General features: G+C 35.1%; 2 long non-coding RNA genes across 2 annotated transcripts; both read left to right on the top strand.

The window, feature by feature from the left end:
• Positions 1-20: 20 nt before the first annotated feature.
• LOC129717847 (uncharacterized) lies at positions 21-5510 on the top strand. The gene is made up of 2 exons (XR_008726758.1): positions 21-4500; positions 4628-5510. It is a non-coding gene; the product is annotated as an uncharacterized LOC129717847 (long non-coding RNA).
• A 5395-nt stretch (positions 5511-10905) lies between these two features.
• Positions 10906-13922, top strand: LOC129717846 (uncharacterized). The gene is made up of 2 exons (XR_008726757.1): positions 10906-12912; positions 13040-13922. It is a non-coding gene; the product is annotated as an uncharacterized LOC129717846 (long non-coding RNA).
• Positions 13923-16066: the final 2144 nt, after the last annotated feature.

Below are 16066 nucleotides of genomic sequence, written 5' to 3'. Positions count from 1 at the left end.
CGATTAACTGACACAAGATATTCGATTAATCGAGATAATCGATTATTTGATTGCGTTAGCCCTACGTTCAAAAATAAAATGTTAGTGCTGACCAACAGTCAGTTACCAATAAACTTGATCTCTAGATTTTACTGACAAATCTGGCAGAAAGCTCTAGAAATATTCCGTGGCCTACCTCTTGATTTCGATGTACGAAGCTGGTTCATCGAACAAGCCTAGGATCGAATCTCTACTGCAAATTCTGTGTTAAATAGTGTAACACCTAAACTTTGCTTTTTCGCAGCAAAACATATTGTACAATTTTACAACATATTAAAACTTTCTTCAAGATACTTTTTGACTGTTCGGTTTGAAATCACATTATTTAATATATTTAATAATTCAATTAGCCTAATTCTTTATGAATTTTTGAGAAAGTATTTTTCCGATTCATTTAATTCTTCAGTTTTGCAATTGTGCATTTGTTTGCAAGTGATTTTGCTGTACGAAAAACTTTACACTAGATTTAAGTGATCGAATCCTACATCCTAAACATTAGGCAAACGAATCAATAAATAGAAACCACCATATAAATTTACTTGTTAACGTTTGAAAAGCGAGAAAAGAAACATTTAACTCAAAAATGCTAAACATTCGAATGACAATGAATGTCCCTACTCCCTAGACATCCTGTGACGTGAGTAGGTGCCGTCAGTAGAACCATGCATCCTCTCCTATCAAGTGTTAGATTAGGAACATTTCTAGTTGGGGTCTAGGGAGCCGATTTCGCAGCTTTGTAATCGTTTGACCGGCTTTGCTGAGTAGACTTCTGAAGGAACGGATGTTCCTAGAACTGGCATGTATTTCATCGGTATTTTATAAAGCGTTGGAATCTGTCCTTGAATTCGGTTCCATACTATAATTGGGTCAACGCGAATTCGTTCGGTTCTTGCATGCGAAAAAGGGGGAAGAAAATATTCTATCTCTGGCACTCACACATATTTTAACAATCGCTTATGTGCGTTTGCGTAAGTGCGAACAGCCCTTTAAATCTTTTTTAACTTCGTAGTCGCGACGCACAGTGGCCGGAAGCCGGACAAAACTCAAGTTCTAATTATTGATATTTTATATTTTTTTAAAAGTTCTAATGTATTGAAAAACGTGTTTTTCAAATATCAAGGCAATTGGATTATATTTGAATTTTTGAGAGCACTTCAAACGTTGTTAAGTCATGTTATTTTAATGATTTTTTTCGCTCAGAAAGCACATATTGGGGTTGACTTCGACTAGTAAATACTCACCTAATTCTTATTCGAATTCCATGCGATAGGTTGCATTTTGAAGATTAATAATCAGAATTGTATTTCGTGTTGAATGTTTTTATATAATTCATCATAACTTTTGTAAAATGTTTGAAATACCTATTGAGTGGTCTGAAAAAGACTTTTTTTTTGCGCAAACGTGTGCTGTACGATCTGACCCATCGGTTCCCACAGTTCGCATAGTATGCATTTCATAGGAAATTTTCTCTACTTTTCGAATATTAAGGTCCCATTTTGCCCCTTTCTGCCCCGCTGAACAAAAATTTTAATTGAAAATAAAATAGTTTGAATGAAGGCGCATGGTGATTTGTGAAAGTTACGTTGTTTTACAGAAGTAGTTAGTAGTTTCATTCAATTGTTCTAGAAGAACTTCATTGCCTTACGTTCAGGTGTGCAAAGAAGGTAAAATAACACATATAATTATATTAAATTGACATGAATATTAATTTTTCAAACCATTGCATTAGGTTTTAACATTTTACTCGTCATCGTCAGTATCATCATGACTGAAAATTAATAAATCTTCCACCTCTTATGTGAAAGTGCTTTTCGATTTGTTATTGTGTCTAAAACTCGGAACTACCGGATCTGACGCAATTAGCAGCTCACGAAACATGTCGCATTTATTTTCTCGTGTTTTCCGGATTGCTTTATTCATGCATTCCTGGGATCCTTCCGAAAGTTTGTCAATGAGACTCGAAGATTAAACGATTATTTCACATCCTTGAATTAGTAATTTGTGTACTGTTGTTGAACATCCATACAATTTTACGTAGGTAATAATGAACGGTAGCGTTGGACTTAAATTTTGATGCATCAATTCTTTCACCACTCGAAATCGTTGCTAGCAGCGTCTGAAATCGCTAGATTAAATTAATATCGACTCCTGTTATCTCCAAAGAAAATTCTGCATTGGAAAAAACGTCTTGCTGTAACACCGTTATTGCTACTGCCGAAGCCAGCGTGCGGTTTGTCGACATGTAGACCAAGTTTGACAAAAAAATCTTCTTGAATTCGCTGTTTGATGCTATTGAGCTGATCGATGTTACCTGTTTTTAAATATTGAGAATAGGTAATATTTCCATTTAATTCTACTCCGAAAATTTATTATGAAATTTAAGTTCAATATTCAATATTAAATTTAAATTCAATATGAAATCTGCTCTCTGAAAAAACTGCAAATATCGACAAATCAAAAAAAGTCTGCACACGGATTCTAAAAATCTTCATTTTCAGATAAATTTGCATATCTGGTATCCCTGATTACAATAATACGATGGTGACACGTCACAAATTATTCACTAACGTATATAGACACTGTATTTTTACTAGTATGAAAACACATGAACAACCCCCTTTTGACCATGTTAAACGACAAATTTTTACTTAGACTCAAGTTTTTTAAATCTATTAAAATGGGACCATTTTGCATATTTCAACATATAATATACTGTATAGTTCGTTTCGAATGCACATTTCTCTTAAAATAGTATAGCGTGAAAAAGGCAGAACAGTTGATTAATGGCAGTGGGTTTTTTTAAAGACTGCTTATTACACACAACATTGATCTTATATGAATGAATAATTCTTTGTTTTCTACTCACGTATTCTAGTTTAACGTATTTAACATTTTATTTCCTAAATTAATGCGACGTATTAATTTAGCCAAAATCGATATCTATTTAAGTACTACATGATCGCCCCGCATAATCAATAACCACAAAACGTGCTTAACCCTCTAGTGCCCAAGTTAATTTCTAGACGGGCTTCGGTAAAATCACTATGAATCATTATAAACACTTTTTAAGTATTCATTGAAGCTTTTTAGAGGTTCGACTGAAGCCCGCCAAATGGCGGCATTGGGCACTAGAGGGTTAACAACTAGTTCGGGATATAGTCACGACTGTTAAACCATATGGATTATCATTCGTTCATGGTTATTGATTATGCCGAGCAGTTTTCCAACTGCGAAATTTGGCACACGATCTGCTGGTTCACATTTTGACAGTTTATACTGGTTTCCCATATTCGCTTCGCCAGAAAATAGTCAGTTTTTAGTACTGACACCGTACACCGTAATCATTATTATTATATATTTTATATTATATATACTATCCTCAGTTTCGCTGATGACTACTGGATCCTCGAACATAACAAAAGATGGGAGTATGAAAAATAATGATATACATAAAAACACTGCGACGTAATTTTAGCCGTAATTTTAACCGACGTAATTTAGCCGTAATTTTAGTAATTTTAGTAATTTAATTTTTTTTTATTTTTTTTTATTTTTTTTTAGGGAGATATTTTTCCAACTTTTTGAATTTTTGACACCAAAATTGAATTTTCCAGAAAAAAATCAACCTGATATGGATTTTCTGCTTTTTAAATGAACATTTTGGGTTTTGTCCGACTTTTGTTCGGAGACCCGCCACTGTGCGACGCCAAGAGTTTTGTTTGTGAACACGTAAAAAAAAAGTTTAGTTTTCGTTCGTGCGCGCATTTTTATAATTTTGAATGAAATCTCGCCAAACATGTGAAAAGGGCCCATGTGCCATATGTAAACAAGCCAAATTTTCTCGTTTTTTGATCAATACAAGCGAAATCTGCTCTTACCAATAAGATTTATTGATAAAAGAATTTACTCTTAATCAAACAATTTTATTTGTACGAGTAGATTAAGCTTGTGTTCATTGAAAATCGTGAAATTGTGGCTTGTTTACATATGGCACTTGGGCCCTTTTCACATGTTCAGCGGGAAATATCAACGTCGCAGCACTAAATCGAAATCGCGACTTCAAATATCCTTACGTGGGATGTAATGCGCTATACAGCGCACTATTTGCGACGTAAGGTACAATGTATAATGTGCGGCATGCGAGTAAAATCAATTGTCGCCAGTCGACAACTACAATTTTCAACTAAATGGATTATATAAAATAAGTGAGAACAGAGGTTTCGAATCACCAATTTTCCCATTTTTGGACAAAGTTGAACTATGATCGAACAATAATCGGGGTCAACTATTCGATTATTCAATAATCGAAAAGTCAGTTATTCGATTAAAAATTAATCGAATATTTCCGCAAATAATCGATTAACTCGATTAATCGAGAAGTAATCGGACATCACTAGTCATACCTACTTGGCATAGTTATTACAACGCGCTTGAAACCTCTGATGTTGTGTTGTTAAATCAGTTAAGTTACCTATTGATTGTGAAATCTGGCAAAGTTCCATACAATCATTTAGACATAAATGCAGTATTCGAGGAAATCAAGTTCGTGTGGTTTACATAATAAATTAACTGAGTTATCTTGTTATAGGTGGAATTGGACCCAGAAAGCGATCGTCGAAATTATGGCTACAAGAATGCTTACGACGAGGACGAAGATCATCATCACGGCCCCGGGGTGCGAGTGCAGCAGTGTGCTTCCAGCTAAATATGCTCTCGCTAGAGAACAAATATCACCGTGTATGGAAAAAGCACGAAAGAGTAGATGATGGTCGTAAACGTGTGCGCGCATTAGATGCTAAATTAGAAACATAGTTTTTTTCTTAACCAAATCGCCGAAAACTCATCACATGCAGCAACAATTCTCCCCACGTTTTTCAACAGATTGGAATACCATGTAGAAGATAGAGAATGTTTTGTATCATTTTTACATCTGAATTGGTTTGACGCGGATAAATAAATTGAATTTATTACAGTTGAAAAGCGGAAATCAATTTTTGTACAATGTTTTCGTCGTTCATTCCAAATGAGCTTCGCAAATTGAATTCATTACCTGTAAATCTACAATTATGACATATTAAACGAAGCGAATTTTAGCCTTTGTACTATCATATTTCAATACAAATGTTTTCATTTTACAATATTTCTTTCCTGCTACGTATCAAATTACTCAATTTAACAATGGAACCAAGTGAACCTATGTTGAAAATTTTCAATTCATGCTTATGTTATACAAATAGTTCCCAACCATGAGCAACGATCGGAAAATAGTGAACGTAATATGATTGTACATGATAAGCAGTGTAATCAACAAAATTAAAAAAATACAACTACTAGCTAAAGGCATATTTAATGGAAAAACACCTTATACCATAAAAGTATGGAACGAGTAAATACTATTTCAAATGTTCCACCCTCATTTGAACAGGAGCTAACGACAGAAATAATATATTTTATGATTGTCCACTTCCGTACACGGTATGTTCTTTGTATGATGACAGCAGAAATCTTTAAATCGAACATGATGTTTCAAAAGGCAAGGAATCGAATTTATTGTTGATAATTCTACTACACAGATGACCAAAGTGGAACCCTATACAGTCAGTTTTTTACGTGGATTTTTTGAGGTTTTGCACCGGTTTTCTGATTTTCGGATTAACGCGGTTTTTTTACGCGGATTTTTGAATTAACGCGTTTTTTTACACGGGTTTTCGTAAAAAAAAACCTGACTGTACAAGGTTAACACCGTCGGATTAAGTGAGTCTAATAAAAAACATCATATCAAAAGTTGAGGAAACAGTTTTAAGCTGCTCGGTGGAAGAGATGTCTACTGAGACCTTTAACATTGATGCTGCTGCTGCCTCAAACAGTTGTTTGGCATAATTATTACATTACGGGGAAATGGTACACTGAAGGAATTGGGTTTCGGGGATGATTTTCGGAAAAATGTTACATTCGGGAAAACGGTACATTCGGGGATATATCCTTCGCGGAAAACATTTCGGTTCGAAAAATTTTTTTTCGGGGAAACGTTATACAACCTAATTACTCTACGATTATAATACAGGGTGGCCACTCTACCGGGAAAAGCCGGGAATTTCAAATCACCGGGAAAAAAAAGGGAAATTGGGCTTCACGCCGGGAAAATCCCGGCAAATGTCAACTTGAAAACCTGTTGTTTTTTGCACGTTGACCCAACTGGCACGATTCTGCCGGTTATGGAAAAGTTGGTTGTTGGTTTCAGCCAAAGTCGAAAGCGGCTTCGCAGCAAGATCTGCGTTAAATAAAATCAAGCTTGGTCAGGCGAATAAACATAGTTTACTGTTCCGTAACATATTTTGTCAGATTTTCAAAGAAAATAATTCAATGTTCTCCTGTTGCATATCCTGGATCAGGTGAAAGAAATATTGATTGCTCAAAACATCGTATACGATGCTATCAGCGTCGCGGGAGGCGTATTGAAAGTTCTTTTGAATAGTGTATGACATCGGATCGGGTAGAATCCAATCAAAAGTCAGATGGGACCGGAATCTTCGAAGCTCGATTTTATTTCGAACCGGACCGGAACGGAGCTACCCGGGTTGTACTTCTCGATTTTTGATATGATTTTAATCACAAAATATATAACAAATATTTCTACAAACTGTGTTCTGTCATGGTGCGGAAACTAGGTCAATATCTGTTGAAATTTCTTTAATAATGAGCAATTCCACAGAAAAGGGCAACCAATTTAATCGACCATTTTGATGTGGCTGAAACTTTGCATAGCATTTTCATAGGCAAAAGATGCCATTTTGTGCTATTGGTATAATTTTTTGGAACACGACTCAATTATAAGAAACTATTTAAAAATGTTATCTTGGGAAAATATTGATGATTAAACATATTTTTAGGGCCAAAACGGTTTGTTTGATCGGTGTGACGTCTTCGGCAAAGTGGTATCTAATATTTTTGTCTTTTCGAAAAAAATATACACCCGGGGAGGCGACTCCACCCAGGACCCTAACTTACGACCTATTGATTAACGGACCGACGCCAACGGCTTCACTTCCTCATGCGATGGAAGGCGTGATCCCAGAGATTTTTCACCTCAGAAAATCTCCCGGTGTCGGCTATGGGTAAATCTAGACCAGTTGAGTTGGTTGTGAGTGGATAATATAATTTCGAAACAAAACAATTTATTTTTTGAATAATGTTTTTGCCTTTTTGCCTTTCTTCTAGAAAGATATAGCAACCACTTGCAAAACCGAAAGTACAGTAAAGTCTTTTTTTACACGGTGTCAACATTATGATTTAATCAGAAAAATATTGCCTGAGAATTTCGATAACTTCTGTAAATATTTCCATTTATGATGTCTTAGAACATATTTTACTCTATACCAGTAAGCAATATAATCTTTTTTCTGCTTATATATAAATATGAGATTCCGTAATGCAGTTGATTTTGTTTTTTTTTGTTTCTATGGTGTATTCGATTGGTGTAGTAAGGTGAAAAATGAGGAAACTGAATTTACTTATTAAGCTGCATTCTTCTGTGTTGGCAGGAATTTTTACCACTAGTCTTCCTCGGAAGGTGTAGAACGGTCAAAAATCATCATATATACTTCCAGAAACGCCATTTTGAAATCCAGAATAGCGACTTCTGGTTTTCTAAAATACATCCTGAAATGGACAAATACTATCCAACATGGGTATTTTCGAAATCGGGATGATGACTGAGGGCTGCTCAAACACCAGATCGCAATTCAAGATAGCGATCTGTTGTTGTCTCTAAAGTATTTTTATTCGTCGACTTTCTGAGAGTTCGAGCCGATTTTTTTCAATAACCTTCCCTTTGCTACACCACTGACCCTCATTCTAGATGCATAAAATAAATTTAATTATATCTAACAGACTTAGTGCATTAGTGAGTAGGTAGATGAACACCTGAAATCTACACCCTGAACTGGCATGAAAAAAATCACTTTATCATACTTAGTGATTTTTTAAAGTTCAAGAATCAGCAAGACTTGGGCATGTGCTATAGTTCAGAGTGAACTTTGTAACTTCACTACCGTTGACAATGACAATTCTGTAATCAACTGTATAGTTCAGAGTGAACTCTGTAACTTCACTGCCGTTGACAATAATTATTCTGTAATCAACACAAGATCGTTTCAAATCTCCATGCTTGCTTCTCCAATTATTTACCGTTAGAGGAAGCAATGGGATAATATTTATCTTACTTCACGTTCAGATTGATGCTTCGATAAATCGCAGCTCTGCATTGAAAATTTTACTGCTGTATTTAAACAGTCATACCTAGTGATGTCCGATTTTTTCAACTAATCGATTAATTGTTAATCGATTATTTTGTTCGGGCCCGCTAATAGGACTCGATTAACTGACACAAGATATTCGATTAATCGAGATAATCGATTATTTGATTGCGTTAGCCCTACGTTCAAAAATAAAATGTTAGTGCTGACCAACAGTCAGTTACCAATAAACTTGATCTCTAGATTTTACTGACAAATCTGGCAGAAAGCTCTAGAAATATTCCGTGGCCTACCTCTTGATTTCGATGTACGAAGCTGGTTCATCGAACAAGCCTAGGATCGAATCTCTACTGCAAATTCTGTGTTAAATAGTGTAACACCTAAACTTTGCTTTTTCGCAGCAAAACATATTGTACAATTTTACAACATATTAAAACTTTCTTCAAGATACTTTTTGACTGTTCGGTTTGAAATCACATTATTTAATATATTTAATAATTCAATTAGCCTAATTCTTTATGAATTTTTGAGAAAGTATTTTTCCGATTCATTTAATTCTTCAGTTTTGCAATTGTGCATTTGTTTGCAAGTGATTTTGCTGTACGAAAAACTTTACACTAGATTTAAGTGATCGAATCCTACATCCTAAACATTAGGCAAACGAATCAATAAATAGAAACCACCATATAAATTTACTTGTTAACGTTTGAAAAGCGAGAAAAGAAACATTTAACTCAAAAATGCTAAACATTCGAATGACAATGAATGTCCCTACTCCCTAGACATCCTGTGACGTGAGTAGGTGCCGTCAGTAGAACCATGCATCCTCTCCTATCAAGTGTTAGATTAGGAACATTTCTAGTTGGGGTCTAGGGAGCCGATTTCGCAGCTTTGTAATCGTTTGACCGGCTTTGCTGAGTAGACTTCTGAAGGAACGGATGTTCCTAGAACTGGCATGTATTTCATCGGTATTTTATAAAGCGTTGGAATCTGTCCTTGAATTCGGTTCCATACTATAATTGGGTCAACGCGAATTCGTTCGGTTCTTGCATGCGAAAAAGGGGGAAGAAAATATTCTATCTCTGGCACTCACACATATTTTAACAATCGCTTATGTGCGTTTGCGTAAGTGCGAACAGCCCTTTAAATCTTTTTTAACTTCGTAGTCGCGACGCACAGTGGCCGGAAGCCGGACAAAACTCAAGTTCTAATTATTGATATTTTATATTTTTTTAAAAGTTCTAATGTATTGAAAAACGTGTTTTTCAAATATCAAGGCAATTGGATTATATTTGAATTTTTGAGAGCACTTCAAACGTTGTTAAGTCATGTTATTTTAATGATTTTTTTCGCTCAGAAAGCACATATTGGGGTTGACTTCGACTAGTAAATACTCACCTAATTCTTATTCGAATTCCATGCGATAGGTTGCATTTTGAAGATTAATAATCAGAATTGTATTTCGTGTTGAATGTTTTTATATAATTCATCATAACTTTTGTAAAATGTTTGAAATACCTATTGAGTGGTCTGAAAAAGACTTTTTTTTTGCGCAAACGTGTGCTGTACGATCTGACCCATCGGTTCCCACAGTTCGCATAGTATGCATTTCATAGGAAATTTTCTCTACTTTTCGAATATTAAGGTCCCATTTTGCCCCTTTCTGCCCCGCTGAACAAAAATTTTAATTGAAAATAAAATAGTTTGAATGAAGGCGCATGGTGATTTGTGAAAGTTACGTTGTTTTACAGAAGTAGTTAGTAGTTTCATTCAATTGTTCTAGAAGAACTTCATTGCCTTACGTTCAGGTGTGCAAAGAAGGTAAAATAACACATATAATTATATTAAATTGACATGAATATTAATTTTTCAAACCATTGCATTAGGTTTTAACATTTTACTCGTCATCGTCAGTATCATCATGACTGAAAATTAATAAATCTTCCACCTCTTATGTGAAAGTGCTTTTCGATTTGTTATTGTGTCTAAAACTCGGAACTACCGGATCTGACGCAATTAGCAGCTCACGAAACATGTCGCATTTATTTTCTCGTGTTTTCCGGATTGCTTTATTCATGCATTCCTGGGATCCTTCCGAAAGTTTGTCAATGAGACTCGAAGATTAAACGATTATTTCACATCCTTGAATTAGTAATTTGTGTACTGTTGTTGAACATCCATACAATTTTACGTAGGTAATAATGAACGGTAGCGTTGGACTTAAATTTTGATGCATCAATTCTTTCACCACTCGAAATCGTTGCTAGCAGCGTCTGAAATCGCTAGATTAAATTAATATCGACTCCTGTTATCTCCAAAGAAAATTCTGCATTGGAAAAAACGTCTTGCTGTAACACCGTTATTGCTACTGCCGAAGCCAGCGTGCGGTTTGTCGACATGTAGACCAAGTTTGACAAAAAAATCTTCTTGAATTCGCTGTTTGATGCTATTGAGCTGATCGATGTTACCTGTTTTTAAATATTGAGAATAGGTAATATTTCCATTTAATTCTACTCCGAAAATTTATTATGAAATTTAAGTTCAATATTCAATATTAAATTTAAATTCAATATGAAATCTGCTCTCTGAAAAAACTGCAAATACCGACAAATCAAAAAAAGTCTGCACACGGATTCTAAAAATCTTCATTTTCAGATAAATTTGCATATCTGGTATCCCTGATTACAATAATACGATGGTGACACGTCACAAATTATTCACTAACGTATATAGACACTGTATTTTTACTAGTATGAAAACACATGAACAACCCCCTTTTGACCATGTTAAACGACAAATTTTTACTTAGACTCAAGTTTTTTAAATCTATTAAAATGGGACCATTTTGCATATTTCAACATATAATATACTGTATAGTTCGTTTCGAATGCACATTTCTCTTAAAATAGTATAGCGTGAAAAAGGCAGAACAGTTGATTAATGGCAGTGGGTTTTTTTAAAGACTGCTTATTACACACAACATTGATCTTATATGAATGAATAATTCTTTGTTTTCTACTCACGTATTCTAGTTTAACGTATTTAACATTTTATTTCCTAAATTAATGCGACGTATTAATTTAGCCAAAATCGATATCTATTTAAGTACTACATGATCGCCCCGCATAATCAATAACCACAAAACGTGCTTAACCCTCTAGTGCCCAAGTTAATTTCTAGACGGGCTTCGGTAAAATCACTATGAATCATTATAAACACTTTTTAAGTATTCATTGAAGCTTTTTAGAGGTTCGACTGAAGCCCGCCAAATGGCGGCATTGGGCACTAGAGGGTTAACAACTAGTTCGGGATATAGTCACGACTGTTAAACCATATGGATTATCATTCGTTCATGGTTATTGATTATGCCGAGCAGTTTTCCAACTGCGAAATTTGGCACACGATCTGCTGGTTCACATTTTGACAGTTTATACTGGTTTCCCATATTCGCTTCGCCAGAAAATAGTCAGTTTTTAGTACTGACACCGTACACCGTAATCATTATTATTATATATTTTATATTATATATACTATCCTCAGTTTCGCTGATGACTACTGGATCCTCGAACATAACAAAAGATGGGAGTATGAAAAATAATGATATACATAAAAACACTGCGACGTAATTTTAGCCGTAATTTTAACCGACGTAATTTAGCCGTAATTTTAGTAATTTTAGTAATTTAATTTTTTTTTATTTTTTTTTATTTTTTTTTAGGGAGATATTTTTCCAACTTTTTGAATTTTTGACACCAAAATTGAATTTTCCAGAAAAAAATCAACCTGATATGGATTTTCTGCTTTTTAAATGAACATTTTGGGTTTTGTCCGACTTTTGTTCGGAGACCCGCCACTGTGCGACGCCAAGAGTTTTGTTTGTGAACACGTAAAAAAAAAGTTTAGTTTTCGTTCGTGCGCGCATTTTTATAATTTTGAATGAAATCTCGCCAAACATGTGAAAAGGGCCCATGTGCCATATGTAAACAAGCCAAATTTTCTCGTTTTTTGATCAATACAAGCGAAATCTGCTCTTACCAATAAGATTTATTGATAAAAGAATTTACTCTTAATCAAACAATTTTATTTGTACGAGTAGATTAAGCTTGTGTTCATTGAAAATCGTGAAATTGTGGCTTGTTTACATATGGCACTTGGGCCCTTTTCACATGTTCAGCGGGAAATATCAACGTCGCAGCACTAAATCGAAATCGCGACTTCAAATATCCTTACGTGGGATGTAATGCGCTATACAGCGCACTATTTGCGACGTAAGGTACAATGTATAATGTGCGGCATGCGAGTAAAATCAATTGTCGCCAGTCGACAACTACAATTTTCAACTAAATGGATTATATAAAATAAGTGAGAACAGAGGTTTCGAATCACCAATTTTCCCATTTTTGGACAAAGTTGAACTATGATCGAACAATAATCGGGGTCAACTATTCGATTATTCAATAATCGAAAAGTCAGTTATTCGATTAAAAATTAATCGAATATTTCCGCAAATAATCGATTAACTCGATTAATCGAGAAGTAATCGGACATCACTAGTCATACCTACTTGGCATAGTTATTACAACGCGCTTGAAACCTCTGATGTTGTGTTGTTAAATCAGTTAAGTTACCTATTGATTGTGAAATCTGGCAAAGTTCCATACAATCATTTAGACATAAATGCAGTATTCGAGGAAATCAAGTTCGTGTGGTTTACATAATAAATTAACTGAGTTATCTTGTTATAGGTGGAATTGGACCCAGAAAGCGATCGTCGAAATTATGGCTACAAGAATGCTTACGACGAGGACGAAGATCATCATCACGGCCCCGGGGTGCGAGTGCAGCAGTGTGCTTCCAGCTAAATATGCTCTCGCTAGAGAACAAATATCACCGTGTATGGAAAAAGCACGAAAGAGTAGATGATGGTCGTAAACGTGTGCGCGCATTAGATGCTAAATTAGAAACATAGTTTTTTTCTTAACCAAATCGCCGAAAACTCATCACATGCAGCAACAATTCTCCCCACGTTTTTCAACAGATTGGAATACCATGTAGAAGATAGAGAATGTTTTGTATCATTTTTACATCTGAATTGGTTTGACGCGGATAAATAAATTGAATTTATTACAGTTGAAAAGCGGAAATCAATTTTTGTACAATGTTTTCGTCGTTCATTCCAAATGAGCTTCGCAAATTGAATTCATTACCTGTAAATCTACAATTATGACATATTAAACGAAGCGAATTTTAGCCTTTGTACTATCATATTTCAATACAAATGTTTTCATTTTACAATATTTCTTTCCTGCTACGTATCAAATTACTCAATTTAACAATGGAACCAAGTGAACCTATGTTGAAAATTTTCAATTCATGCTTATGTTATACAAATAGTTCCCAACCATGAGCAACGATCGGAAAATAGTGAACGTAATATGATTGTACATGATAAGCAGTGTAATCAACAAAATTAAAAAAATACAACTACTAGCTAAAGGCATATTTAATGGAAAAACACCTTATACCATAAAAGTATGGAACGAGTAAATACTATTTCAAATGTTCCACCCTCATTTGAACAGGAGCTAACGACAGAAATAATATATTTTATGATTGTCCACTTCCGTACACGGTATGTTCTTTGTATGATGACAGCAGAAATCTTTAAATCGAACATGATGTTTCAAAAGGCAAGGAATCGAATTTATTGTTGATAATTCTACTACACAGATGACCAAAGTGGAACCCTATACAGTCAGTTTTTTACGTGGATTTTTTGAGGTTTTGCACCGGTTTTCTGATTTTCGGATTAACGCGGTTTTTTTACGCGGATTTTTGAATTAACGCGTTTTTTTACACGGGTTTTCGTAAAAAAAAACCTGACTGTACAAGGTTAACACCGTCGGATTAAGTGAGTCTAATAAAAAACATCATATCAAAAGTTGAGGAAACAGTTTTAAGCTGCTCGGTGGAAGAGATGTCTACTGAGACCTTTAACATTGATGCTGCTGCTGCCTCAAACAGTTGTTTGGCATAATTATTACATTACGGGGAAATGGTACACTGAAGGAATTGGGTTTCGGGGATGATTTTCGGAAAAATGTTACATTCGGGAAAACGGTACATTCGGGGATATATCCTTCGCGGAAAACATTTCGGTTCGAAAAATTTTTTTTCGGGGAAACGTTATACAACCTAATTACTCTACGATTATAATACAGGGTGGCCACTCTACCGGGAAAAGCCGGGAATTTCAAATCACCGGGAAAAAAAAGGGAAATTGGGCTTCACGCCGGGAAAATCCCGGCAAATGTCAACTTGAAAACCTGTTGTTTTTTGCACGTTGACCCAACTGGCACGATTCTGCCGGTTATGGAAAAGTTGGTTGTTGGTTTCAGCCAAAGTCGAAAGCGGCTTCGCAGCAAGATCTGCGTTAAATAAAATCAAGCTTGGTCAGGCGAATAAACATAGTTTACTGTTCCGTAACATATTTTGTCAGATTTTCAAAGAAAATAATTCAATGTTCTCCTGTTGCATATCCTGGATCAGGTGAAAGAAATATTGATTGCTCAAAACATCGTATACGATGCTATCAGCGTCGCGGGAGGCGTATTGAAAGTTCTTTTGAATAGTGTATGACATCGGATCGGGTAGAATCCAATCAAAAGTCAGATGGGACCGGAATCTTCGAAGCTCGATTTTATTTCGAACCGGACCGGAACGGAGCTACCCGGGTTGTACTTCTCGATTTTTGATATGATTTTAATCACAAAATATATAACAAATATTTCTACAAACTGTGTTCTGTCATGGTGCGGAAACTAGGTCAATATCTGTTGAAATTTCTTTAATAATGAGCAATTCCACAGAAAAGGGCAACCAATTTAATCGACCATTTTGATGTGGCTGAAACTTTGCATAGCATTTTCATAGGCAAAAGATGCCATTTTGTGCTATTGGTATAATTTTTTGGAACACGACTCAATTATAAGAAACTATTTAAAAATGTTATCTTGGGAAAATATTGATGATTAAACATATTTTTAGGGCCAAAACGGTTTGTTTGATCGGTGTGACGTCTTCGGCAAAGTGGTATCTAATATTTTTGTCTTTTCGAAAAAAATATACACCCGGGGAGGCGACTCCACCCAGGACCCTAACTTACGACCTATTGATTAACGGACCGACGCCAACGGCTTCACTTCCTCATGCGATGGAAGGCGTGATCCCAGAGATTTTTCACCTCAGAAAATCTCCCGGTGTCGGCTATGGGTAAATCTAGACCAGTTGAGTTGGTTGTGAGTGGATAATATAATTTCGAAACAAAACAATTTATTTTTTGAATAATGTTTTTGCCTTTTTGCCTTTCTTCTAGAAAGATATAGCAACCACTTGCAAAACCGAAAGTACAGTAAAGTCTTTTTTTACACGGTTTTATTTTACACGATTCTTTTTTACGACGATTTTCCGAATAACGCGGTTTTTCTTACGACGTTTTTCCAAATAACGCGGTTTTTTTACACGTTTTTTTTTTGCACGATTTTTCGTCTTCGCGTAAAATTGTTACAGTAAGTAACAGTAACGGTAACAGACTATAGTTGGCTGTTTTTTACACAGTTTCATTTTTACACGGTTCTTTTTTACGACGTTTTTCCAAATAACGCGTTTTTTTTTACGACGTTTTTCCAAATAACGCGGTTTTTTTACACGGTTTCTTTTTGCACAGCACGTAAAATCGTGTAAAAAAGAACTTTACTGTATAAAAGTGCCCC

Source organism: Wyeomyia smithii, chromosome 1 (genome assembly GCF_029784165.1).
Source record: "Wyeomyia smithii strain HCP4-BCI-WySm-NY-G18 chromosome 1, ASM2978416v1, whole genome shotgun sequence".
In the NCBI taxonomy this organism is placed as follows: Eukaryota; Metazoa; Arthropoda; class Insecta; order Diptera; family Culicidae; genus Wyeomyia; species Wyeomyia smithii.
The sequence above is the reverse complement of the archived record's forward strand: the minus strand, read 5'-3'. Positions and strand labels throughout refer to the sequence as shown.